This window comes from Nerophis lumbriciformis, linkage group LG06 (genome assembly GCF_033978685.3).
Source record: "Nerophis lumbriciformis linkage group LG06, RoL_Nlum_v2.1, whole genome shotgun sequence".
Taxonomy (NCBI): domain Eukaryota; kingdom Metazoa; phylum Chordata; class Actinopteri; order Syngnathiformes; family Syngnathidae; genus Nerophis; species Nerophis lumbriciformis.
In genome coordinates this window covers 10,721,321-10,748,444 of record NC_084553.2, presented here as the reverse complement: position 1 = coordinate 10,748,444, position 27,124 = coordinate 10,721,321, and the positions used below count along the sequence as shown (strand labels likewise).

The 27,124-nt window shown below is 35.1% G+C and overlaps 1 long non-coding RNA gene across 1 annotated transcript; it reads right to left on the bottom strand.

Moving 5' to 3' along the window:
* Positions 1-1,269: 1,269 nt before the first annotated feature.
* Positions 1,270-24,734, bottom strand: LOC133608461 (uncharacterized). Its single transcript, XR_009815596.1, has 4 exons — positions 24,012-24,734; positions 23,845-23,920; positions 15,762-15,834; positions 1,270-1,408 (listed from the first exon to the last, which is right to left on the bottom strand). It is a non-coding gene; the product is annotated as an uncharacterized lncRNA (long non-coding RNA).
* Between the last annotated feature and the right edge of the window lie 2,390 nt (positions 24,735-27,124).

Genomic DNA, 27,124 nt, shown 5'->3' with positions numbered 1-27,124 from the left:
TCTTTTTTCTAACTTGTTAGGTGTGTCAAAACTTTCTATATCCTACCTGGAATGTATTCTTCTGTAGAATAGCGCCGGAGCACACTTCCTGTTAGCGGCGTTAAAAGAAAACTAGCCGACGAGGACTTTTAACCGTGTTGTTGATGATGATTGTGAGCGAGGAGCACTTGAGCTGCCCCCCAAATGTACTTATTATTAGCATAAGCCCCCCCGCTTGTACATAAACACATTTAGGACGAGAAACAAAAACGTTCCAAAGGAGCAGAAAAAGAAAGAAAAAAAAAAGAGTCTCTTACGGGGCCACGTTCTTCTCGGAAGAATTAAAAAAAACTAAAAAAAAAAAAAAATCCATCAAAAGAGGGTTTTTTTGATGTCAACTTTGTAAATGACGTCGTTGTTGCCGACTACTACTGATGATGATGATGATGTACTCACTTTACAGTCAGAAAAAAAAAAAAGTAAGAAAAAACTGGAAGAGGACATTTGTGTATAGTCTGTGCTAGACTGTAGGATGTGCGCTTGGTTTCATTTCTCTTTTTTGTTAAATATATATATACATATAAAAACATATATATATATATATATATATGTATGTACTGTACATGACTGCCTTCTCCATCGCGCTCCATCGACAAAGAAAAGAAAGAAGAACAAAAAAAAAAAAAGAACAAGCTGACAATCGTCTCCTGTGCTGCAAAACGTATAAACAGATTCCATTATGCATAGAGGGACTTTTATCTCTTTCGGTTTCCAGTCGGACTCGTTCGGGTCCTCCCCAAGTATTTTGCACTGTGATAGTACTCTAAACGCGACTTATACAAAGTACGACACTACTAGCTAACTAACTCAACTGAAGGTGTGTGTTTGTGCGTCCCTTGGCATTGTGAAATGTTTCTACGTCTTTTTTTTTGTTTTGTTTTGTTTTGTGAAGAAGCCAGAGAACACCCCCGCTTAACGCTAACGCGCTATGTACAGTCTCAAAATATAAGCCCCGCCCCTTTTATTTGGTTCCTACTTGAGTTGATCTACTCTCTTTGTGGCTTGGACAAGATCTTTGTCATTCCTCTTCCTCTCACGTTCATTTGATTCCGACATAAGAGGGATGTGAAGGTAGGGAGGGAATATTTAGGGGAAAAGGTGTTACGAGGGAAGCGAGCGTGTCTGGAGGCGTCCCCTCCTCCCGCCTGTCCGAGAGGCTACCGAGGAGCGTTCCACATCCTCTTATTGTGTCTTGTGTTTGGCTGTATCCTCATGGCAGATGCTTCGTTTTGTAACTACTGAACTGTACTTATAATAAAAATAAAATGTATTCCAACTAAAAAAACAACAAAAAAAAGATTGTCACATATGTTGTGTCTCTTACCTTTTCACCACCTCATCAAGTCCCGTCCTCCATCGTGTTGAAGACCTGAAAGCAAGGAATTAGAATTTCAGCAACACTGTAAAACAGCTTAATTATCAAATACTATTAAAAAAACAGAAAAAATTAGACTGAAAGAGCAAAGAGGTTCTTTTTTTCCCCCAAAAACTGTCATTGCTCAAAAAATGATGAATGAATGACAATCAATGGTATGAATTATTGACCTATTGAAGGCTCCAAATTACTTCACATTATATATTCCAATTTGAAAATATTTTTTTAGGGACAATTCTGCATACTTTGTGTGTTTGCCATGAAAAAACTAACTTTTCTTTGACAAAAAGGGCATTTAATCAACAAAAACATAATAAAAACATATAATCGATAGATGGCTCTGAAGTGTTGAAATAAAAAAATAAATAAAAAAAGAATGATTTATTTTTAACACTTATGATTTTATGACTTTTGGATTCCCAATCATTTTTGTAGGATTTATTTATTTATTTATTTTATTTTTTTAAATAATGAATGAATGAAAATGAATGTTATGAATTATTAACCTATTGAAGGCTCCAATTACTTCACATTATACATTCCACTTTAGCATATTTTTTTAGGGAAAATATTGCATATTTTGTGTGTTTGCCATGAAAAAACTAACTTTTCTTTGACAAAAAGGGCATAAAACTAACGAAAACATAATAAAAAGATAATCGATAGATGGATCTAAAGTGTTGAATTTTTTTTTTTTTTTTTTAAAGCATGATTTATTTTTAACACTTTTATGTTTTATGACTTTTGGATCCCCAAGAATTTTAGTGGGATTTTTTTTTTTAACTGTCATTGCTGAAAAAATAATGAATGAATGATTGACCTATTGAAGGCTCCAATTACTTCACATTATATATTCCAATTTGAAAATATTTTTTTAGGGACAATTCTGCATACTTTGTGTGTTTGCCATGAAAAAACTAACTTTTCTTTGACAAAAAGGGCATAAAACTAACAAAAACATAATAAAAAGATAATCGATAGATGGATCTAAAGTGTTGAATTTTTTTTTTTTTTTTAAAAAGCATGATTTATTTTTAACACTTTTATATTTTATGACTTTTGGATCCCCAAGAATTTTAGTGGGATTTTTTTTTAACGGTCATTGCTGAAAAAATAATGAATAAATGATTGACCTATTGAAGGCTCCAATTACTTCACATTATATATTCCAATTTGAAAATATTTTTTTAGGGACAATTCTGCATACTTTGTGTGTTTGCCATGAAAAAACTAACTTTTCTTTGACAAAAAGGGCATTAAATCAACAAAAACATAATAAAAACATATAATCGATAGATGGCTCTGAAGTGTTGAAATAAAAAAAAATTCAAAAAAGAATTATTTATTTTTAACACTTTTGATTTTATGACTTTTGGATCCCCAGGAATTTTTGTGGGATTTTATTTTAATTTTATTTTTAACTGTTATTGCTCCAAAAATAATGAATGAATGAAAATGAATGTTATGAATTATTAACCTATTGAAGGACCCAATTATACATTCCACTTTAGCATATTTTTTTAGGGAAAATATTGCATATTTTGTGTGTTTGCCATGAAAAAACTAACTTTTCTTTAACAAAAAGGGCATAAAACTAACAAAAACATAATAAAAAGATAATCGAAAGATGGATCTGAAGTGCTGAATTTTTTTTTTTTTTTTAAAAGGATGATTTATTTTTAACACTTTTATATTTTATGACTTTTGGATCCCCAAGAATTTTAGTGGGATTTTTTTTTAACTGTCATTGCTGAAAAAATAATGAATGAATGATTGACCTATTGAAGGCTCCAATTACTTCACATTATATATTCCAATTTGAAAATATTTTTTTAGGGACAATTCTGCATACTTTGTGTGTTTGCCATGAAAAAACTAACTTTTCTTTGACAAAAAGGGCATAAAACAAACAAAAACATAATAAAAAGATAATCGATAGATGGATCTGAAGTGTTGAATTTTTTTAAAAATTTTTTTAAAAAGCATGATTTATTTTTAACACTTTTATATTTTATGACTTTTGGATCCCCAAGAATTTTAGTGGGATTTTTTTTTAACGGTCATTGCTGAAAAAATAATGAATAAATGATTGACCTATTGAAGGCTCAAATTACTTCACATTATATATTCTAATTTGAAAATATTTTTTTAGGGACAATTCTGCATACTTTGTGTGTTTGCCATGAAAAGAATAACTTTTCTTTGACAAAAAGGGCATTAAATCAACAAAAACATAATAAAAACATATAATCGATAGATGGCTCTGAAGTGTTGAAATAAAAAACAATTCAAAAAAGAATTATTTATTTTTAACACTTATGATTTTATGACTTTTGGATCCCCAGGAATTTTTGTGGGATTTTTTTTTAATATTTTTTTTTTAACTGTTATTGCTCCAAAAATAATGAATGAATGAAAATGAATGTTATGAATTATTAACCTATTGAAGGACCCAATTATACATTCCACTTTAGCATATTTTTTTAGGGAAAATATTGCATATTTTGTGTGTTTGCCATGAAAAAACTAACTTTTCTTTAACAAAAAGGGCATAAAACTAACAAAAACATAATAAAAAGATAATCGAAAGATGGATCTGAAGTGTTTAATTTTTTTTTTTTTTTTTTAAAGGATGATTTATTTTTAACACTTTTATATTTTATGACTTTTGGATCCCCAAGAATTTTAGTGGGATTTTTTTTTAACTGTCATTGCTGAAAAAATAATGAATGAATTACCTATTGAAGGCTCCAATTACTTCACATTATATATTCCACTTTAGCATATTTTGTTAGGGAAAATATTGCATATTTTGTGTGTTTGCCATAAAAAACTTTTTTTTTACAAAAAGGGCATTAAATCAACAAAAACATAATAAAAACATATAATCGATAGATGGCTCTGAAGTGTTGAAATAAAAAAAAATTAAAAAAAGAATGATTTATTTTTAACACTTATGATTTTATGACCAAGAATTTTTGTGGGATTTTTTTATTTATTTTTTTTAACTGTTATTGCGCCAAAAATAATTAATGAATGAAAACAATGTTATGAATTATTGACCTATTGAAGGCTCCAATTACTTCACATTATACATTCCACTTTAGCATATTTTTTTAGGGAAAATATTGCATATTTTGTGTGTTTGCCATGAAAAAACGAACTTTTCTTTGACAAAAAGGGCATAAAACTAACAAAAACATAATAAAAAGATCATCGATAGATGAATCTGAAGGGTTGAATTTTTTTAAAAAGCATAATTTATTTTTAACACTTTTATATTTTATGACTTTTGGATCCCCAAGAATTTTAGTGGAATTTTTTTTTAACTGTCATTGCTCAAAAAATAATGAATGAATGATTGACCTATTGAAGGAAAATATTGCATATTTTGTGTGTTTGCCATGAAAAATCTAACTTTTCTTTGACAAAAAGGGCATAAAACAAACAAACATAATAAAAACATAATCGATAGACGGATCTGAAGTGTTGAAATAAAAAAATTAAAAATGCATGATTTATGTTTCACACTTTTTTGAGTGGGGACTTTTGGATCCACAATAATTTTAGTGGGATTTTTTTTTAACTGTAATTGCTCAAAAAAGATTGAACGAATGATAATCAATGTTATGAATTATTGACCTATTGAAGGCTCCAATTACTTCACATTATATATTCCACTTTAGCATATTTTGTTAGGGAAAATATTGCATATTTTGTGTGTTTGCCATAAAAAACTTTTTTTTTTACAAAAAGGGCATTAAATCAACAAAAACATAATAAAAACATATAATCGATAGATGGCTCTGAAGTGTTGAAATAAATTTTTTTTTAAAAAAGAATGATTTATTTTTAACACTTATGATTTTATGACCAAGAATTTTTGTGGGATTTTTTTATTTATTTTTTTTAACTGTTATTGCGCCAAAAATAATTAATGAATGAAAATCAATGTTAAGAATTATTGACCTATTGAAGGCTCCAATTACTTCACATTATACATTCCACTTTAGCATATTTTTTTAGGGAAAATATTGCATATTTTGTGTGTTTGCCATGAAAAAACGAACTTTTCTTTGACAAAAAGGGCATAAAACTAACAAAAACATAATAAAAAGATAATCGATAGATGGATCTGAAGTGTTGAAATAAAAAGAATAAAAATGCATGATTTATGTTTAACACTTTTTTGAGTGGGGACTTTTGGATCCACAAAAATTTTAGTGGGATTTTTTTTTTTAACTGTAATTGCTCAAAAAAGAATGAACGAATGATAATCAATGTTATGAATTATTGACATATTGAAGGCTCCAATTACTTCACATTATACATTCCACTTTAGCATATTTTTTTAGGGAAAATATTGCATATTTTGTGTGTTTGCCATGAAAAAACTAACTTTTCTTTGACAAAAAGGGCATAAAACTAACAAAAACATAATAAAAAGATAATCGATAGATGGATCTGAAGTGTTGACATTTTTTTTTTTTTTTTAAAAGCATGATTTATTTTTAACACTTTTATATTTTATGACTTTTGGATCCCCAAGAATTTTAGTGGGATTTTTTTATAACTGTCATTGCTGAAAAAATAATGAATGAATGATTGACCTATTGAAGGCTCCAATTACTTCACATTATACATTCCACTTTAGCATATATTTTTTAGGGAAAATATTGCATATTTTGTGTTTGCCATGAAAAAACTAACTTTTCTTTGACAAAAAGGGCATAAAACTAACAAAAACATAATAAAAGGATAATCGATAGATGGATCTAAAGTGTTGAATTTGTTTTTTTTTTTTTTTTTTTTTAAAAGCATGATTTATTTTTAACACTTTTATATTTTATGACTTTTGGATCCCCAAGAATTTTAGTGGGATTTTTTTTTTAACTGTCATTGCTGAAAAAATAATGAATGAATGATTGACCTATTGAAGGCTCCAATTACTTCACATTATATATTCCAATTTGAAAATATTTTTTTAGGGACAATTCTGCATACTTTGTGTGTTTGCCATGAAAAAACTAACTTTTCTTTGACAAAAAGGGCATTAAATCAACAAAAACATAATAAAAACATATAATCGATAGATGGCTCTGAAGTGTTGAAATAAAAAAAAAATTCAAAAAAGAAAGATTTATTTTTAACACTTATGATTTTATGACTTTTGGATCCCCAAGAAGTTTTGTGGGATTTTTTTATTTATTTTTTTAACTGTTATTGCTCCAAAAATAATGAATGAATGAAAATGAATGTTATGAATTATTAACCTATTGAAGGCTCCAATTACTTCACATTATACATTCCACTTTAGCATATTTTTTTAGGGAACATATTGCATATTTTGTGTGTTTGCCATGAAAAAACTAGATAAGATAAAGATAATCGATAGATGGATCTGAAGTGTTGAATTTTTTATTATTTTTTCTAAAAGCATGATTTATTTTTAACACTTTTATATTTTATGACTTTTGGATCCTCAAGAATTTTAGTGGGATTTTTTTTTAACTGTCATTGCTCAAAAAATAATGAATGAATGATTGACCTATTGAAGGCTCCAATTACTTCACATTATATATTCCAATTTGAAAATATTTTTTTAGGGACAATTCTGCATACTTTGTGTGTTTGCCATGAAAAAACTAACTTTTCTTTGACAAAAAGGGCATTAAATCAACAAAAACATAATAAAAACATATAATCGATAGATGGCTCTGAAGTGTTGAAATAAAAAAAAAATTCAAAAAAGAAAGATTTATTTTTAACACTTATGATTTTATGACTTTTGGATCCCCAAGAAGTTTTGTAGGATTTATTTATTTATTTATTTATTTTTTAAATAATGAATGCATGAAAATGAATGTTATGAATTATTAACCTATTGAAGGCTCCAATTACTTCACATTATACATTCCACTTTAGCATATTTTTTTAGGGAAAATATTGCATATTTTGTGTGTTTGCCATGAAAAAACTAACTTTTCTTTGACAAAAAGGGCATAAAACTATCAAAAACATAATAAAAAGATAATCGATAGATGGATCTGAAGTGTTGACATTTTTTTTTTTTTTTTTTTAAAGCATGATTTATTTTTAACACTTTTATATTTTATGACTTTTGGATCCCCAAGAATTTTAGTGGGATTTTTTTTTAACTGTCATTGCTGAAAAAATAATGAATGAATGATTGACCTATTGAAGGCTCCAATTACTTCACATTATATATTCCACTTTAGCATATTTTTTTAGGGAAAATATTGCATATTTTGTGTGTTTGCCATGAAAAATCTTGACAATCTTTGACAAAAAGGGCATAAAACAAACAAACATAATAAAAACATAATCGATAGACGGATCTGAAGTGTTGAAATACAAAAATTAAAAATGCATGATTTATGTTTAACACTTTTTTGAGTGGGGACTTTTGGATCCACAATAATTTTAGTGGGATTTTTTTTTTAACTGTAATTGCTCAAAAAAGACTGAACGAATGATAATCAATGTTATGAATTATTGACCTATTGAAGGCTGTAATTACTTCACATTATATATTCCACTTTAGCATATTTTTTGGGGGAAAATATTGCATATTTTGTGTGTTTGCCATGAAAAAACAAACTTTTCTTTGACAAAAAGAGCATAAAACAAACAAAAACATAATAAAAACATAATTGATAGATGGATCTGAAGTGTTGAAATAAATAAAAAAAATACATGATTTATGTTTATCACTTTTATGAGTGGGAACCTGTTGGATCCCCAACAATGTTAGTGGCATTGTTCAAAAAAGAATGAATGAATGAAAATCAATGTTATGAATGATTGACCTATTGAAGGCTCCAATTACTTCACATTATATATTCCACTTTGAAAATATTTTTTTAGGGAACATATTGCATATGTTGTGTTTGCCATAAAAAACGTTTGTTTTGTTTTTTTTACAAAAAGGGCATAAAATAAATAAAAACATAATAAAAACATAATCGATAGATGGATCTGAAGTGTTGAAATAAATAATAAAAAATGCATGATTTATGTTTAACACTTTTATGAGTGGGAGCTTGTTGGATCACCAACAATTTTAGTGGCATTTTTTTTTTACTGTCATTGCTCAAAAAAGAATGAATGAATGACAATCAATGGTATGAATTATTGACCTATTGAAGGCTCCAATTACTTCACATTATATATTCCACTTTGAAAATATTTTTTTAGGGACAATTCTGCATACTTTGTGTGTTTGCCATGAAAAAACTAACTTTTCTTTGACAAAAAGGGCATTAAATCAACAAAAACATAATAAAAACATATAATCGATAGATGGCTCTGAAGTGTTGAAATAAAAAAAAATTCAAAAAAGAATGATTTATTTTTAACACTTATGATTTTATGACTTTTGGATCCCCAAGAATTTTTGTGAGATTTTTTTTTTTTTTTTTTGCAACTGTTATTGCTCAAAAAATGATGAATGAATGAAAATGAATGTTATGAATTATTAACCTATTGAAGGCTCCAATTACTTCACATTATACATTCCACTATAGCATATTGTTTTAGGGAACATATTGCATATTTTGTGTGTTTGCCATGAAAAAACTAGATAAGATAAAGATAATCGATAGATGGATCTGAAGTGTTGAATTTTTTTATTTTTTTTTCTAAAAGCATGATTTATTTTTAACACTTTTATATTTTATGACTTTTGGATCCCCAAGAATTTTAGTGGGATTTTTTTTTAACTGTCATTGCTCAAAAAATAATGAATGAATGATTGACCTATTGAAGGCTCCAATTACTTCACATTATATATTCCACTTTGAAAATATTTTTTTAGGGAAAATATTGCATATTTTGTGTTTGCCATGAAAAATCTAACTTTTTTTAAACAAAAAGGGCATAAAACAAACAAACATAATAAAAACATAATCGATAGATGGATCTGAAGTGTTGAAATAAAAAAAAATTCAAAAAAGAATGATTTATTTTTAACACTTGTGATTTTATGACTTTTGGATCCCCAAGAATTTTTGTGGGATTTTTTTTTATTTTTTTTTTTAACTGTTGTTGCTCAAAAAATGATGAATGAATGAAAATTAATGTTATGAATTATTAACCTATTGAAGGCTCCAATTACTTCACATTATACATTCCACTTTAGCATATTTTTTTAGGGAAAATATTGCATATTTTGTGTGTTTGCCATGAAAAAACTAACTTTTCTTTGACAAAAAGGGCATAAAACTAACAAAAACATAATAAAAAGATAATCGATAGATGGATCTGAAGTGTTGACATTTTTTTTTTTTTTTAAAAGCATGATTTATTTTTAACACTTTTATATTTTATGACTTTTGGATCCCCAAGAATTTTAGTGGGATTTTTTTTTAACTGTCATTGCTGAAAAAATAATGAATGAATGATTGACCTATTGAAGGCTCCAATTACTTCACATTATACATTCCACTTTAGCATATTTTTTTTAGGGAAAATATTGCATATTTTGTGTGTTTGCCATGAAAAATCTAACTTTTCTTTGACAAAAAGGGCATAAAACAAACAAACATAATAAAAACATAATCGATAGACGGATCTGAAGTGTTGAAATAAAAAAATTAAAAATGCATGATTTATGTTTAACACTTTTATATTTTATGACTTTTGGATCCCCAAGAATTTTAGTGGGGGTTTTTTTTAACTGTAATTGCTCAAAAAAGAATGAACGAATGATAATCAATGTTATGAATTATTGACCTATTGAAGGCTGTAATTACTTCACATTATACATTCCACTATAGCATATTTTTGGGGGGGAAATATTGCATATTTTGTGTGTTTGCCATGTAAAAACTAACTTTTCTTTGACAAAAAGGGCATAAAACAAACAAAAACATAATTAAAAAAATAAGCGATAGATGGATCTGAAGTGTTGAAATAAAAATAAAAAATACATGATTTATGTTTATCACTTTTATGAGTGGGAGCCTGTTGGATCCCCAACAATGTTAGTGGCATTGTTCAAAAAAGAATGAATGAATGAAAATCAATGTTATGAATTATTGACCTATTGAAGGCTCCAATTACTTCACATTATATATTCCACTTTGAAAATATTTTTTTAGGGAAAATATTGCATATTTTGTGTGTTTGCCATAAAAAAAACTAACTTTTCTTTGACAAAAAGGGCATAAAATCAACAAAGACATAAGAAAAAAAAAAAGAAAACTTATAATCGATAGATGGATCTGAAGTTGATCTTAAGTGTTGAAATAAAAAAAAGCATGATTTATTTTTAACACTTTTGTGACTTTTGGATTGTTCCCCAAGAATTTTAGTGGGATTTTTTTTTTAACTGTCATTGCTCAAAAAATAATGAATGAATGAAAATCAATGTTATGAATTATTTTAGGGAAAATATTGCATATTTTGTGTGTTTGCCATGAAAAAACTAACTTTTCTTTGACAAAAAGAGCATAAAACAAACAAAAACATAATAAAAACATAATCAATAGATGGATCTGAAGTGTTGAAATTAAAAAAAAAGGCTCCAATTACTTCACATTATATATTACACTTTGGAAATATTTTTGGGGGAAAATATTGCATATTTTGTGTGTTTGCCATGAAAAAACTAACTTTTCTTTAACAAAAAGGGCACAAAACCAACAAAAACATCAGAAAATAATAAAAACGTATAATCGATAGATGGGTCTGAAGTTGATCTTAAATGTTGAAATAAAGAAAAAAAATGCATGATTTATTTTTAACACTTTTATGAGTGATGCCCCTTTGGATCCCCAATAATTTTAGTGTTTGTTTTTTTTTGTTAACTGTCATTGCTCAAAAAACAATGAACTAACATTAATGTTGTATTCACCTATTTAATTACTTCACATCAAATATTCCACTTTGAACATTTTTGGGGGGAAAAATAGTGCATATTTTGTCTTTTTGTCATAAAAAAAAATGAGTTGTCTCTGACAATAAAGGCATAAAATATTTTTTTTGAAGTGTAATCTTTATATCGACAGATAGACCTGAAGTTGATTTAGAGATTTAGTGTAAGTGTTGAATAAAAAAAATTAATGACTTATTTATAGTAATTTTTTGACAGACCCCTTTTGGGTCCCTGGGACCAAATTTGAGGGAAAATTCCTTAAAAGGAAAAAAATGTATATATTGTACTGGTTTTGAAAGAGATGCTTTATGCTTTATTTTTCAATGTGCGGCCCTCAGTGGAAAAAGTTTGGACACTCCTGACCGAACCAGTCAATGTTTAATTTAAAAGCAACTTTTTTATACGCAACCAACAAAAACCCTAAAAAACACAAAAGCAAAGAATAACCCTAAAAATTCAACCAGATGGCAACCTTAAACACAACTTGGACTAAAAAAAAACTACGGGGTTTCCTCTACATGTAATTGATCGTGGCGCCACGCCACGGCAAAATAAAAGCCGCCGCATCCGAAAAATGAGGGCGTTTTTTTTACGTGACAATGAATTTGAGTAAAATATGAGTAGATAGATGAAGCCTATTATTTGCGAACTATTGACCAGATTAGGGCTGTGAAACTTTGGGCACCACACATTCAGAATCACTTCTCAATTCAAAATCTATACTTTTTTTAATAACATTAGATGCCAGTTCTATGATGAACTACATTCCTCCATAAAATAGATAAACAGCTCTGATCATGTTCTATATTACTATATAAGACTGGTTTTGTTGAATAAAATACTTCCCAAAAATTTAAAAAAGTCAAATAAAAACAAGGCAACAAGAGAAGTATGCCACACTTCTCTTTTGTAAAGTCAATGTGTACAGAAGATATGATCATCTACATCAACTATATGATTTGTCTGAGTGGCTGGACAGGACAAAAAAAACAGTTTTAAATACAGTGAAAGCTTAACCCACCAGAACATGCAATACTAATACTAATACTACGACTACTAGAAAATTGATGTACTATAACTAATATTTTCTTTCCACTGATGATAGTCTTACATGAATCAGCTACAGTACCTTGTAAGTCAATGGAAACTTGACATAGTTATAATCATATTTAAGTGAATAATGACAGGTTGTATGATTATCAAAACTCACATTCTGGCTACTTTATTAAATTTGTTGGCACTTTTTTTGTTAAAAAAAATATATATATATACATATATTTTATTTTTTTATAAGACACCCAATAATTTAGGTGGGTTTAGGAATATTTTAGAGTCTTTAACCTCTCTTAAAAAGCCTAATAATATATCAAACAATACATATACAAATATATAAAATAAACAAATTAAAACAAATTTTAATAAAACCAAATAATTTAGAGGGGTTTAAGAATATTTTAGAGATCCTTTTAGCTCCCCTTAAAAGGCTTAACAATAAATATAATACAAATATATTATTAATTAAATAATTATATATAATATATACATTTTTAATAAAACACCACATGATTTAAGAGGGGCCCGGGGGAGGGGGGGTGTTAAGAATTGTTTAGAGAGCCTTTAGCCACTTTGAAAAGCCTTACAATATATGAATTTAAAAAATGAAGTATATACAAAATAGATCAAATTCTTTTTTTTAATAAAACACCAATAATTGAAGGTAATTTAAGAATATTCTAGAGAACATTTAGCCCCCCTTAAAAGGCCTAACAATAAATACAATTTAAAAAAATAAAATAAAATAAAAAATTATATATATATATATATATATATATATATATATATATATATATATATATATATATATATATATATATATATATATATATTAAATTTTTTTAAATAAAACAAATAATTTAGGGGCGGTTAAGAATATTTTAGAGAGCCTTTAGCCCCCTTAAAAAACCTAACAATATATAAAATGAAAAATATAAAATTCTATAAAATAGATTAAATGATTTTTTTTTTTTTTAAATAAAACAAATAATTTAGGAGGGGTTGAATATATTTTAAAGAGCTTTTAGGTCCCCTTAAAAGGCCTATCAATAAATAAAATAAAAAATATATAATTTTTTTTTTTTTTTTTGATAAAACACCAAATACTGTAGGGGGGTTTGAGGATATTTTAGAGACTTTAGCCGCCCTAAAAAGACCCAACAATGAATAATATATCAAATATATATTTTTTAATAAAACACCAAATAATTTAGGGGGGTTAATAATATTTTGGAGAGCATTTACCCCCCTTAAAAAGCCTAACAATAGATAAAATGAAAAATATAAAATTATATAAAACAGATAAAATATATATGTATTTTTTAAAATAAAATATAAGGTGTTAAGGAATATTTTAGAGAGCTTTTAGTCCCTTTTAAAAAGGCCTATCAATAAATAAAATAAAAATATATAAAACTTTTTTTTTTTAAATAAAACACCAAATAATTTAGAGGGGTTTGAGGATGTTTTAGAGAGGTTTTAGACCCCCTTAAAAGGCCTAACAACAAATAAAATAAAAAATGGTTTTTAATAAAACACAAAATAATTTAAGGGGGGTTTGAGAATATTTAAGAGCGCCTTTAAAAGGCTTATCGACGCCACTTGTACTAAAACTTGACGGAACACATTATTGACGAAACAAAGACCTAAACATGAAGTGCTTCCGGGTTATCATGTTGGGAAGATGCCCACTCTGATGGGAGTGTTTACATACTTTACAATCACATCATCCAGATAAGTTCCTCCCATTTTAATAAGTCAAACACCAAACTGTGTTTTAGTTAGAACCTTATTAAGGCAATTAGTTTTTAGTGCATGTAAACATACTGTGTGTATCTGGGGTGGTGAATCTAGGTTTTGGGTTAGAAGTAATTCTGGGTTCTGGGTTATAAGTAATAATAAATAAAGTAAAGTGTGTATGTACTCTTTCCTGAATATGGAACCCTGCCATCAGGGAGAAGACTCCGGGTCCCACTATGCAAATCTAACCGCCTTAAATTATCATTTGTCCCAGCCTCCATTAAGCTGACCAACAATGTGCAATAGAATTTTAATACATAGGTTAGCACTTTTTTAGCACATAGCACTTTAGCACATAGCACTTTAGAACTAAGCACTTTAGCACACAGCACTTTATCCATGAGCTCTAGTGCAATGCACATTGGTACTTTATCTTTATCTCCATACTGTAGATTTTATGCCTACATCAAAGTGCCACCTATGTCTATCAAGCTCCATGTTCTGATGTTTAAATGTTAGTTGTATGGTTGTGGTTGTGTCTGTGCTTGTGTTTTTGTGTATGTTAAGAAAGCAATGATGCACTGTGCCCAAGACAAATTTCCCCGTGGGGACAATAAAGTTGAACCTTGAACCTTGACCTAGAAATAAAAGTAACAGGAACACAATGGCTCAGAACTTAATGAGCTGTTAGTCTATAAACAACCTCCTGACTGTCTCCTCTTTCACTTTTCACTGTGCTGCACTTCTCAAAAGTCGCCACCAGATGGTGCAGCACAGCAAGCAACTGTCCTGGGTGAGGAGTGACTACAGCAGTGGTTCTTAACCTGGGTTCGATCGAACCCTAGGGATTCGGTGAGTCGGCCTGAGGGGTTCGGCAGAGCCTCTGCCACGGAGGTAAAGAGACATCCAACTTATCGTGTAAATAAAAACTTCTCCCTATCAGCGTATTATGGATACCCCCAAACAATGTTCCCTCTAATTTTCCATCTGATTTGCAGGTTTTTTGATTGATTGATTGAAACTTTTACTAGCAGATTGCAAAGGAAGAGAATACACGGTACAGTTTACACAGTACAGTACATATTCCGTACAATTGACCACTAAATGGTAACACCTGAATAAGTTTTTCAACTTGTTTAAGTCGGGGTCCACGTTAATCATTTCATGATAATGTGTGTAAGGTGTGTAATTTGTTGTGAGTTCATGCACTGTGTTGGTTTTGTTCTTTGAACAAGGTGATGTTCATGCACGGTTCATTTTGTGCACCAGTACAACATACGACTTTTTCTTGAATTTGAAAAAAAAAAATATATATATATATATTTGTCACTAAAGGGTTCGGTGAATGCGCATATGAAACTGGTGGGGTTCGGTACCTCCAACAAGGTTAAGAACCACTGGACTACAGGTAGGTGAAGGTGTTGGTCGATAAAGCACATTTTTAGCACTGATCCGATACCAAGTCAACACATGACCATTTGATGGGTTTTGTGATTGCCCCTTTCCTTCCCTATACTCACCACTAGTTGGCGCCTCGCACCCACTCATGTAATTCACACACGCTGAGAAAACTTTACTTGTTCACAGATAACGTATTTGAAAAGACAAAAATACTTCTGACAATAAGTTACTGCTAAAACATGAACTTTTACTTACAGTTTGTGATCAAATGTCCATTCCATTCAAAACGGAGTAACATGAGCGGAGTGGTGACTCATTCTCTGCTGGCCTAACATAACCAGAAATCATAATCATAATTAAAGATACAAGTATTTTTTTATTTACTTTCTCTGAATATCTAAAAGTATTCATATTCTCTTCATGTCATATTATGCTCCTTCCAGTGCTGTTGTTTTTAGGTTAGAGTTTTTATCCAATCAGAATTCAGCTAACTTATGTCGCCATGCTGTACCAAATCTGCCCGGAGCCTTCAGAATCAACAATGCGGGCGTCTACGCACTGTAAGCGAACGGGCACATACAGTTGATAGATAATTGTGACAGCCAATCAGATCACGAGTTGTCGTCAGGAAGGTCTTCTAGATGGCCTCACGTTAACGAGACTTTGACTGGTTGCTCACTTGTCACTCCAAAGTGAGTATCCAATCACAAGTGGCAATTTAGCAGGAAGCAGGAAGTGTTGCGCGGTAGCCATACCGGGCTAGCAGAGAAATCACAGATACTCACTTTTATTACCCACAAGGAAGGAGAACAAAACATTGATTAGGTGGCAGATATATATATTTGCAAGGGCATTTTCAAAAAGGATATTTAAAGAGAAACTACATCTTGTGAGACGATGTCGGCCAACCCTGGAAGCTAGCTCAGCTGTCCCGGCGATGACACTACATCAACACACCCAAGACAATGGGCATATACACACACACCCCAACACTCCCACCCCACGCCTTCACCACCGCTTGATTCCCCTTCGGGGTGATGAACGGCTGGCAGCGCTTTATAGCAGCAGTCGACCTCCAGGGCCCCAACCCCCCCCCCCCCTGTTGCGAGTTGTCGTGATTTTATGTAACATGTTCATGTGTGCATGGCATGGAGGTTTTTTCCCACTCCAGACTAGGCCCCCTTAGGAGCCCAGTCTAGATTGTATTTTTTTACTATCTTCTTCACCAGCATTTTACCTTTATCGCACCTTTTACGGGGGCGCCTTTGGCGACCCATCAGCATTCCTGTTCTGTAACCCTGTACACTGTTTGTCTAATCTTGAACAGGTTGGTGCTGAAAACATAGTTTCTTTGTACTTTTGCAATGACAAAAAAGTCCTATCCCTATCCTAAATGGGGAAATGCCCGCCACTTGAATCAGCCGACTACGAGCGGTACGACTGGCTTATACGGCGTCGAATGGATGCTACAAATTGTATTTCTTAATTTTTTCACGTTTAATACGTTTTCAGCAAATTTCTTTTTGACAGTAACACATAAGATATGTTTTAATTGCTGATGCGGGTTTATTGATTTTTAAATGCGCCAGAAAATAACCCGTTTTGTACACTGTTGATGTGGTTCACTGACCAGTAGTGCGTAAATGTGTTTCTGTAATAGTATCTCTCAAGCAATGGTCATGTGGGGACATAAATTGTGGTATTTTGAGAGGTAATCATTGAAGTCGGACATCGCTGAAGGCCTAGGTGGGAAACGCACGGCCCGCCACTGGTGGTGAGTATAGGAAAAGGAAAGGTGAAGTTGCAGACGGACAAGTCTTTTTACACGTTCGACGACGCACAAATGTCACACGGCAGAAGTGTCACAGAAGTCACTTGTAAAAAAACTGCTTTACACAAATCTAAATACACAGACACACTTTTTTTTTTTTTACACACATACATTGAAATATGGACAGATTTTTTTTTTTTTTTACACACAAATCCATTTACCGACAAACAAATGAAAACACGCGGATCTGATCACACAGAATCTTATTACAGACGCACAGATTGTAATCATCAAAGTTGTGCTACAATAACACTTGCATACTTGTATATGGACAATTTTTGAATAGAATATAAACTGAAAAATACAGATCTCATCATGCAAGTATCGATCTGATACGCCTAATTATAAAATGTGATCAATATATGAATCCACCCCTACCATGTTAAAATGGTTAATATGAGTTGTCACAGCTCTATTCTATTATGATTCATACATTAATATATTACATACAATCAAAATCTCTAGTGTACATTCTTTAAATTGTTTAAGAATAACTCAAGAGGTGATTGGGACTAATCTGGTTCACTGGTGTTAAGTGTACCAAATACATTTTAACTGTGGGCTTAGCCTGCCATCTAGTGGTCTATACGCGTAACAACATCCCTAGTTTTCTGCACAATCATTGTATATCAGGCCTGGGCATTTATTTTGACTCAGGGGTGCCAAATTTTGAGAAAAAAATGTGCCTGGGGGCCTGTATATTTATTTTTAGGAACACTAATACAAAACCTCACAATAATGTCTGATTGAATGCTAAAAACGTTATGACAGACGGATTGATTGATTGAAACTTTTATTAGTAGATTGCACAGTACAGTAGATATTCCGTACAATTGACCACTAAATGGTAACACCCGAATAAGTTTTTCAACTTGTTTAAGTCGGGGTCCTCGTTAATCAATCCATGGTAATGGAATGGATATTTAAAGGGGAACATTATCACCAGACCTATGTAAGCGTCAATATATACCTTGATGTTGCAGAAAAAAGACCATATATTTTTTTAACCGATTTCCGAACTCTAAATGGGTGAATATTGGCGAATTAAACTCCTTTCTATTATTCGCTCTCGGAGCGATGACGTCACAACGTGGCGTCACGTCGGGAAGCAATCCGGCATTTTCTCAAACACCGAGTTAAATCAGCTCTGTTATTTTCCGTTTTTTCGACTGTTTTCCGTACCTTGGAGACATCATGCCTCGTCGGTGTGTTGTCGGAGGGTGTAACAACACGAACAGGGACGGATTCAAGTTGCACCAGTGGCCCAAAGATGCGAAAGTGGCAAGAAATTGGACGTTTGTTCCGCACACTTTACCGACGAAAGCTATGCTACGACAGAGATGGCAAGAATGTGTGGATATCCTGCGACACTCAAAGCAGATGCATTTCCAACGATAAAGTCAAAGAAATCTGCCGCCAGACCCCCATTGAATCTGCCGGAGTGTGTGAGCAATTCAGGGACAAAGGACCTCGGTAGCACGGCAAGCAATGGCGGCAGTTTGTTCCCGCAGACGAGCGAGCTAAACCCCCTGGATGTCTTGGCTCACACCGCTTCTACCGTCCCTTATGCCACCGAAGATGATCAAGAGAAGAATATCGACCCTAGCTTCCCTGGCCTGCTGACATCAACTCCAAAACTGGACAGATCAGCTTTCAGGAAAAGAGCGCGGATGAGGGTATGTCTACAGAATATATTAATTGATGAAAACTGGGCTGTCTGCACTCTCAAAGTGCATGTTGTTGCCAAATGTATTTCATATGCTGTAAACCTAGTTCATAGTTGTTAGTTTCCTTTAATGCCAAACAAACACATACCAATCGTTGGTTAGAAGGCGATCGCCGAATTCGTCCTCGCTTTCTCCCGTGTCGCTGGCTGTCGTGTCGTTTTCGTCGGTTTCGCTTGCATACGGTTCAAACCGATATGGCTCAATAGCTTCAGTTTCTTCTTCAATTTCCTTTTCGCTACCTGCCTCCACACTACAACCATCCGTTTCAATACATGCGTAATCTGTTGAATCGCTTAAGCCGCTGAAATCCGAGTCTGAATCCGAGCTAATGTCGCTATAGCTTGCTGTTCTTTCCGCCATGTTTGTTTGTGTTGGCTTCACTATGTGACGTCACAGGAAAATGGACGGGTGTTTATAAAGATGGTTAAAATCAGGCACTTTGAAGCTTTTTTTAGGGATATTGCGTGATGGGTAAAATTTTGAAAAAAACTTCGAAAAATAAAATAAGCCACTGGGAACTGATTTTTAATGGTTTTAACCATTCTGAAATTGTGATAATGTTCCCCTTTAAAAAAAATTTACTGAATGAGACGCCCAGATTTCACTATAAAAGTGGGTGACATTGTTATCACCAAGAAAGATGAGGTCACCTACCTAGGTTCCATTCTAGAGGCTAATCTTTCCTGTGATAAAATGGCAACCAAGGTAACCAAAAAGGTCAACCAACGAACAAGATTTCTCTATAGAATCTCCTCTCTGGTCAACAAAAGCTCCATGAGGATTCTAGCGGGAACTCTCATTCAACCCTTTTTCGATTACGCATGCACCTCCTGGTACCCTAGCACCTCCAAAACCCTCAAATCTAAACTCCAAACATCCCAGAACAAGCTAGTCAGATTACTTTTAGACCTCCACCCCAGATCCCACCTCACTCCTACCCACTTCGCCAAAGTGGGCTGGCACAGGGTGGAGGACAGAGTAAAACAACTTGCACTGAGCCTAGTCTATAAAATCTGCTACACCTCCCTGATACCGAAGTACATGTCAAACTACTTCCTTAACGTAAATGACCGCCATAACCACAACACCAGGGGGAGCTCCACTAACCACGTTAAACCCAGATTCCGATCTAACAAAGGTCTTAACTCATTCTCTTTCTATGCCACATCAATGTGGAATGCGCTCCCAACATGTGTAAAAGAAAGGGCATCTCTATCCTCCTTCAAAACCGCAATAAAAGGCAACTTCAACCCTAAACTAACACCCTCCCCGGATTGTAAATAATCAAATGTAGATACTTTTTCTTATGCTTTCTGATCTCTCTCTCTCTGTGTCCACTGCTCGCTGTACATATCCTACCAAGTCAGACCTACACTGTTTCAATGTCCATTTCTCTGATGATGCAATTGTTGATGCTGATTGTTGATGACAGAAGTGTTGATACCAACCAAACCTAACCCCCCCCCTCCATATCCCACACCTCGGATTGTAAATAATGTAAATAATTCAATGTATATACTCTGATGATTATCTGGTGTGATGACTGTATTATGATGTTAGTATATATTTGATGGGCAGCACGGTGGAAGAGGGGTTAGTGCATCTGCCTCACAATACGAAGGTCCTGAGTAATCTTGGGTTCAATCCCAGGCTCAGGATCTTTCTGTGTGGAGTCTGCATGTTCTCCCCGTGACTGCGTGGGTTCCCTCCGGGTACTCCGGCTTCCTCCCACCTCCAAAGACATGCACCTGGGGATAGGTTGATTGGCAACACTAAATTGGCCCTAGTGTGTGAATGTGAGTGTGAATGTTGTCTGTCTATCTGTGTTGGCCCTGCGATGAGGTGGCGACTTGTCCAGGGTGTACCCCGCCTTCCGCCCGATTGTAGCTGAGATAGGCTCCAGCGCCCCCCGCGACCCCAAAAGGGAATAAGCGGTAGAAAATGGATGGATGGATCACCAGACCTATGTAAGCGTCAATATATACCTTGATGTTGCAGAAAAAAGACCATATATTTTTTTAACCGATTTTCGAACTCTAAATGGGTGAAGTTTGGCGAATTAAACGCCTTTCTATTATTCGCTCTCGGAGCGATGACGCCACAACGTGACGTCACATCGGGAAACAATCCGCCATTTTCTCAAACACATTACAAACACCGAGTCAAATCAGCTCTGTTATTTTCCGTTTTTTCGACTGTTTTCCGTACCTTGGAGACATCACGCCTCGTCGGTGTGTTGTCGGAGGGTGTAACAACACGAACAGGGACGGATTCAAGTTGCACCAGTGGCCCAAAGATGCGAAAGTGGCAAGAAATTGGACGTTTGTTCCGCACACTTTACCGACGAAAGCTATGCTACGACAGAGATGGCAAGAATGTGTGGATATCCTGCGACACTCAAAGCAGATGCATTTCCAACTGGACTGGACAGATCAGCATTCAGGAAAAGAGAGCGGATGAGGGTATGTCTACAGAATATATTAATTGATGAAAACTGGGCTGTCTGCACTCTCAAAGTGCATGTTGTTGCCAAATGTATTTCATATGCTGTAAACCTAGTTCATAGTTGTTAGTTTCCTTTAATGCCAAACAAACACATACCAATCGTTGGTTAGAAGGCGATCGCCGAATTCGTCCCCGCTTTCTCCCGTGTCGCTGGCTGTCGTGTCGTTTTCGTCGGTTTCGCTTGCATACGGTTCAAACCGATATGGCTCAATAGCTTCAGTTTCTTCTTCAATTTCGTTTTCGCTACCTGCCTCCACACTACAACCATCCGTTTCAATACATTCGTAATCTGTTGAATCGCTTAAGCCGCTGAAATCCGAGTCTGAATCCGAGCTAATGTCGCTATAGTTTGCTGTTCTAACCGCCATGTTTGTTTGTGTTGGCTTCACTGTGTGACGTCACAGGAAAATGGACGGGTGTATATAACGATGGTTAAAATCAGGCACTTTGAAGCTTTTTTTAGGGATATTGCGTGATGGGTAAAATTTTGAAAAAAACTTCGAAAAATAAAATAAGCCACTGGGAACTGATTTTTAATGGTTTTAACCCTTCTGAAATTGTGATAATGTTCCCCTTTAACAGAACTTGGAGAATTCAGTTATGCTGCTCCCTGGTCATGGAATGACATCCAGAAAGATCTGAGGCTACCAGAATTGATCACTTCGGGGGCGTTTAAGTCCATTTTAAAAGATCGAGAAACCAGTTCTCTTGGGAAATGTACTTGCTTCTAAATTGAATTATTACTTAATCGTTTTAAATTATTTTTGACCTGTTGTGGACTGCTGTTGTTCTGTTGTATTGTCTTGTTGTAGTTATTATTGTAACTTTGTTTTTGCCGCCCTCTTTGTCAGGTCGCTCTTGAAAAAGAGACTTTAATCTCAATGAGTCTTTACCTTGTTAAAGGAAATTAATTGATTGATTTATATTGCACATCACTTGACTGTCCCCACTAGAGATGCGCGGATAGGCAATTATTTCATCCGCAACCGCATCACAAAAGTCGTCAACCATCCGCCATTCACCCGATCTAACATTTAATCAAAACCGCACCCGCCCGCCATCCGCCACCCGCCCGTTGTTATATATCTAATATAGACGATGCAAGGCATTAGTGAGGTTATAAAGCTTTTGCCTGTTAAAGTAAGGAGACTGATCCAATGCAGCATAGACATTCAATGCGTGCCACGCTGTCACGGCCCAGACGCACACCAGTGCGCAATCATCTGGGAGCCGCGCTGAGCGCACCTCCAAGCGCGTGGAGGTGCGATGTCCGTCGCACCCGCGGCGGCTCCACCCGGGCTCGCGCCCGAGGCTTCAGCGCGCACCGCGGCGGCCATCCTACTCGTCGCGGCCTAGCCCTCGCGGCTCTCGCTGCCGGCGACGGCCGGGTATGGGCCCGACGCTCCAGCGTCATCTATTTTCAGGGCTAGTTGATTCGGCAGGTGGGTTGTTAGACACTCCTTAGCGGGTTCCGACTTCCATGGCCACCGTCCTGCTGTCTATATCAACCAACACCTTTTCTGGGGTCTGATGAGCGTCGGCATCGGGCGCCTTAACCCGGCGTTCGGTTCATCCCGCAGCGCCAGTTCTGCTTACCAAAAGTGGCCCACTCGGCTCACCAGGGTGAGCCCCACCCCTTTCGTGAGCGCACTGCGCACGGAGTGACCCCTGTTACGCGCCCCCCGGCAACGGGGGTGGCGGGCAGGTAAGCTGCGCGGGCGGAGCGCGCGGAGTGACCCCTGTTACGAGCCCCCGGCCACGGGGGTGGCGGGCAGGTAAGCTGCTTACCTGCTGCGCGTGACGCCGGCCGCGGCAAAGGCGGACGAGGCGGGGTGTCGGTGCGGTGGGCGCGGTGGTGACCCTGGACGTGCGTCGGGCCCTTCTCGCGGATCACCTCAGCTACGGCTCCCGGTGGGGCCCTCTCGGGAGAAGGGGCCTCGGTCCCGGACCCCGGCGAGGCGTCCCTTCTCCGCTCCGTAAAAGTGTCCATCTCTTTTTTTTTTCTTCTTCTGTTGTGGCATATGCAGCAGGTGCCTGCTCGTTTTTCGTATGTGGGTAACAACATTTAACTATGTATATATATTTCCGAATTGGTTTAACTGCCACCCGCCTGAATCTATTTAAAATCTAATTTTTTTTTATTTCAACCGCCCGACCCGACCCGCGGATAAAATCTAATTTTTTTTTATTTCAACCGCCCGACCCGCGGATAATCCGCAGACTCCGCGGTTGTGTCCGCAAACCGCGCATCTCTAGTCCCCACCCCCCTTTGTACCTTCAACATAATGTTTGTTCCGGGTGGGCTCTGCAGCGTCCACTCCAATATAGGACAGAACGGTGCGGCATGGCGGCTGGATGCAGAGACAGGAGGCGACAAATTAATATAAAATAAAACTATTGTAGCAAAAAAATAGCAAAAACACGAAGAGTATGCATACATACCTAGCGAACCAGCCCCATCAGTAAGGTCAGGATGGCTAGAGAATCCTCCTGATTGGCAATTAGGGACAGGTGAGGAGAACAGTGCTCAGGAGCAGGGCTAAAGTCAGTAGAAAAACAAACCAAAACAGGAAGGGGAACAAAACAAAAAAAGAGCGCTGGACAGGAAGCAGCACCAATCACAAGAAAAATGATAAACAAGTGCAAAACATGACAAAGTACACAATAACAAGTCATTCCAATATTGCTTGGTCCGCGAACCATGAGGAAAAACAATTTATGAGGAAACACATCCACCATTGTGTCTGTTTGTGGGCTCTGGCCAACAACAGCATGGAAGTTCCGTAAACATTATACACTGAAAGCCCTGATGACAGGGTTAAATAACTTCAGCGCGCCCACAATACAGCGGGACGCTCATCCCCAGGTGATGAACAGTCATCTCGCTTTACCAACACACGTTGATCCTGACCTGGGAAAGTATTGGACTTTGTGTAACGGACAGTGCGTGTGTTGTTTCTGTGCGGACCGAAGACAGATGTTTGGCTGACTTTGCAGCGCGAGCAAGTGGGCGAGAAGACAGGCGTGACTCCATCTTTGTTTCCCAGGGAGGATCTGGTGGGGTCGAGCAGGGACTACTCCCCCCCGAACATGAACAAACCGTACAAACCTGTCAAAAATACAACATGGTCTGTAGAACAAAGTCATAACAATACGTTGTTGACTAACTATACGCATACCTCTACAGCAGTGTTTTTCAACCTTTTTTGAGTCAAGGCACATTTTGTGCGTTGAAAAAATGCGGAGGCACACCACCAGCAGACATCATTAAAAAATGAAACTCAGTTGACAGTAAAAAGTCGTCGCAATTGTTGGATATGACTTTAAACCATAACCAAGCATGCATCAATATAGCTCTTGTCTCACGTCAAGTCACCACCTGTCACATCACGCCGTGACTTCTTTTGAGTTTTTTGCTGTTTTCCTGTGTGGAGTGTTTTGCGCTCCTATTTTGGTGGCTTTTTCTCTTTTTTTGGTGTTTTCCTGCAGCAGTTTCATGTCTTCCTTTGAGCGATATTTCCCGCATCCACTTTGTTTTAGCAATCAAGAATATTTCAGTTGATTTTTATCCTTCTTAGTGGGGACATTGTTGATTGTCATGTCATGTTCGGATGTGCATTGTGGATGCTGTCTTTGCTCCACAGTAAGTCTTTGCTGTCGTCCAGCATTCTGTTTTTGTTTACTTTGTAGCCAGTTCAGTTTTAGTTTTGTTCTGCATAGCCTTCCCTAAGCTTCAATGCCTTTTCTTAAGGGCACTCACCTTTTGTTTATTTTTAGTTTAAGCATTAGACACCTTTTTACCTTCACACTGCCTCCCGCTTTTTCTGACATATACAAAGCAATTACCGTATTTTTCGGACTATAAGTCACAGTTTTTTTCATAGTTTGGCCGGGGGTGCGACTTATACTCAAGAGCGACTTATGTGCGAAATTATTAACACATTACCGTTAAATATCAAATAATATTATATAGCTCATTCACGTAAGAGACGAGACGTATAAGATTTCATGGGATTTAGCGATTAGGAGTGACAGATTGTTTGGTAAACGTATAGCATGTTCTATATGTTATAGTTATTTGAATGACTCTTACCATAATATGTTACGTTAACATACCAGGCACGTTCTCAGTTGGTTATTTATGCGTCATACAACGTACACTTATTCAGCCTATTGTTCACTATTGTTTATTTATTTTAAATTGCCTTTCAAATGTCTATTCTTGGTGTTGGGTTTTATCAAATACATTTCCCCAAAAAATGCGACTTATACTCCAGTGCGACTAATATGTTTTTTTCCTTCTTTATTATGCATTTTCGGCCGGCGTACCTTATACTCCGGAGCGACTTATACTCCGAAAAATACGGTAGCTACCGGCTGCCACCTACTGATATGGAAGAGTATTACACGGTTACTCTGCCAAGCTCTAAACAGCACCGACCACTCAACAGCAACACATCATTTGCAGACTATAATTACTGTTTTGCAAAAAATATTTTTAACCCAAATAGATGAAATTAGATAACCTCCCAAGGCACACCAGACTGTATCTCGCGGCACACTAGTGTGTACTGGAGTGGTTGAAAAACACTGCTCTACGGCATAGTGTTGATTTAAAGCCGCAACCTTCATAAAATATTCTCATAACTTTTAGGATGATACATGGACTTACAACTAGCTGACTGACACATCTGTCATGGTATGTATCACTCTCACTAGCACTTAGCAACATTAAGCCCTTTTCAGGAACTTCCTCACTTACCCCGGGTAAATTAAATTGCCCCCTGTGTTTCCACCAAAAACTACCCAGGTAGATTTAGTTCTTTAGGGAAACGTTCGGAGTTCCTCCGGGCTAGGCGGGACTTTTCCAAGCGACAAGGAACATTTTCGGGGGCGGGCTGTGCCGTTGAGTGCTAATTGGTTGAACAAAGTTGGTGGACGTTCCTTAAACTTCTCTTTCAAACACACGACCGCCATTGAAATATGCGCGACGACTTGTATATTTCTTATGTTTTGTGTATTTCTAACACAACAAACTTGACAACGAAGAGAAAGAAGAACGAAAGGTGCAAGAAGTTTTGTGTGCTGAAGAACGCTGATCAGTGAACTATTTTGGAGTGTTTTTACTCAGACGTAGTCTTTAAAGTACCGTATTTTTCGGACTATAAGGCGCACTTAACATCCTTTTATTTTCTCAAAACTCGACAGTACACCTATGACCTCATATACCTGCGCCTAATACACGGAATAATTTTGGTTGTGCTTACCGACCTCAAAGCAATTGTATTTGGTACATGGTGAAATGATAAGTGTGACCAGTAGATGGCAGTCACACATAAGAGATATGTGTAGACTGCAATATGACTCAAGTAAACAACACCAACATTGTATGTGTTCCATTGAAAATATAGAACATTACAAACGGCGCTCAAAAATGTATCAAAATGTTTTAGTACAACTTTGGTAAGCTATGACGCCACACCGCTTGATGGATTGTACTGTGCTTCAACATAGGAGTATTATTATGGTGTGTGTATAAGGTAAGACATTCTCTG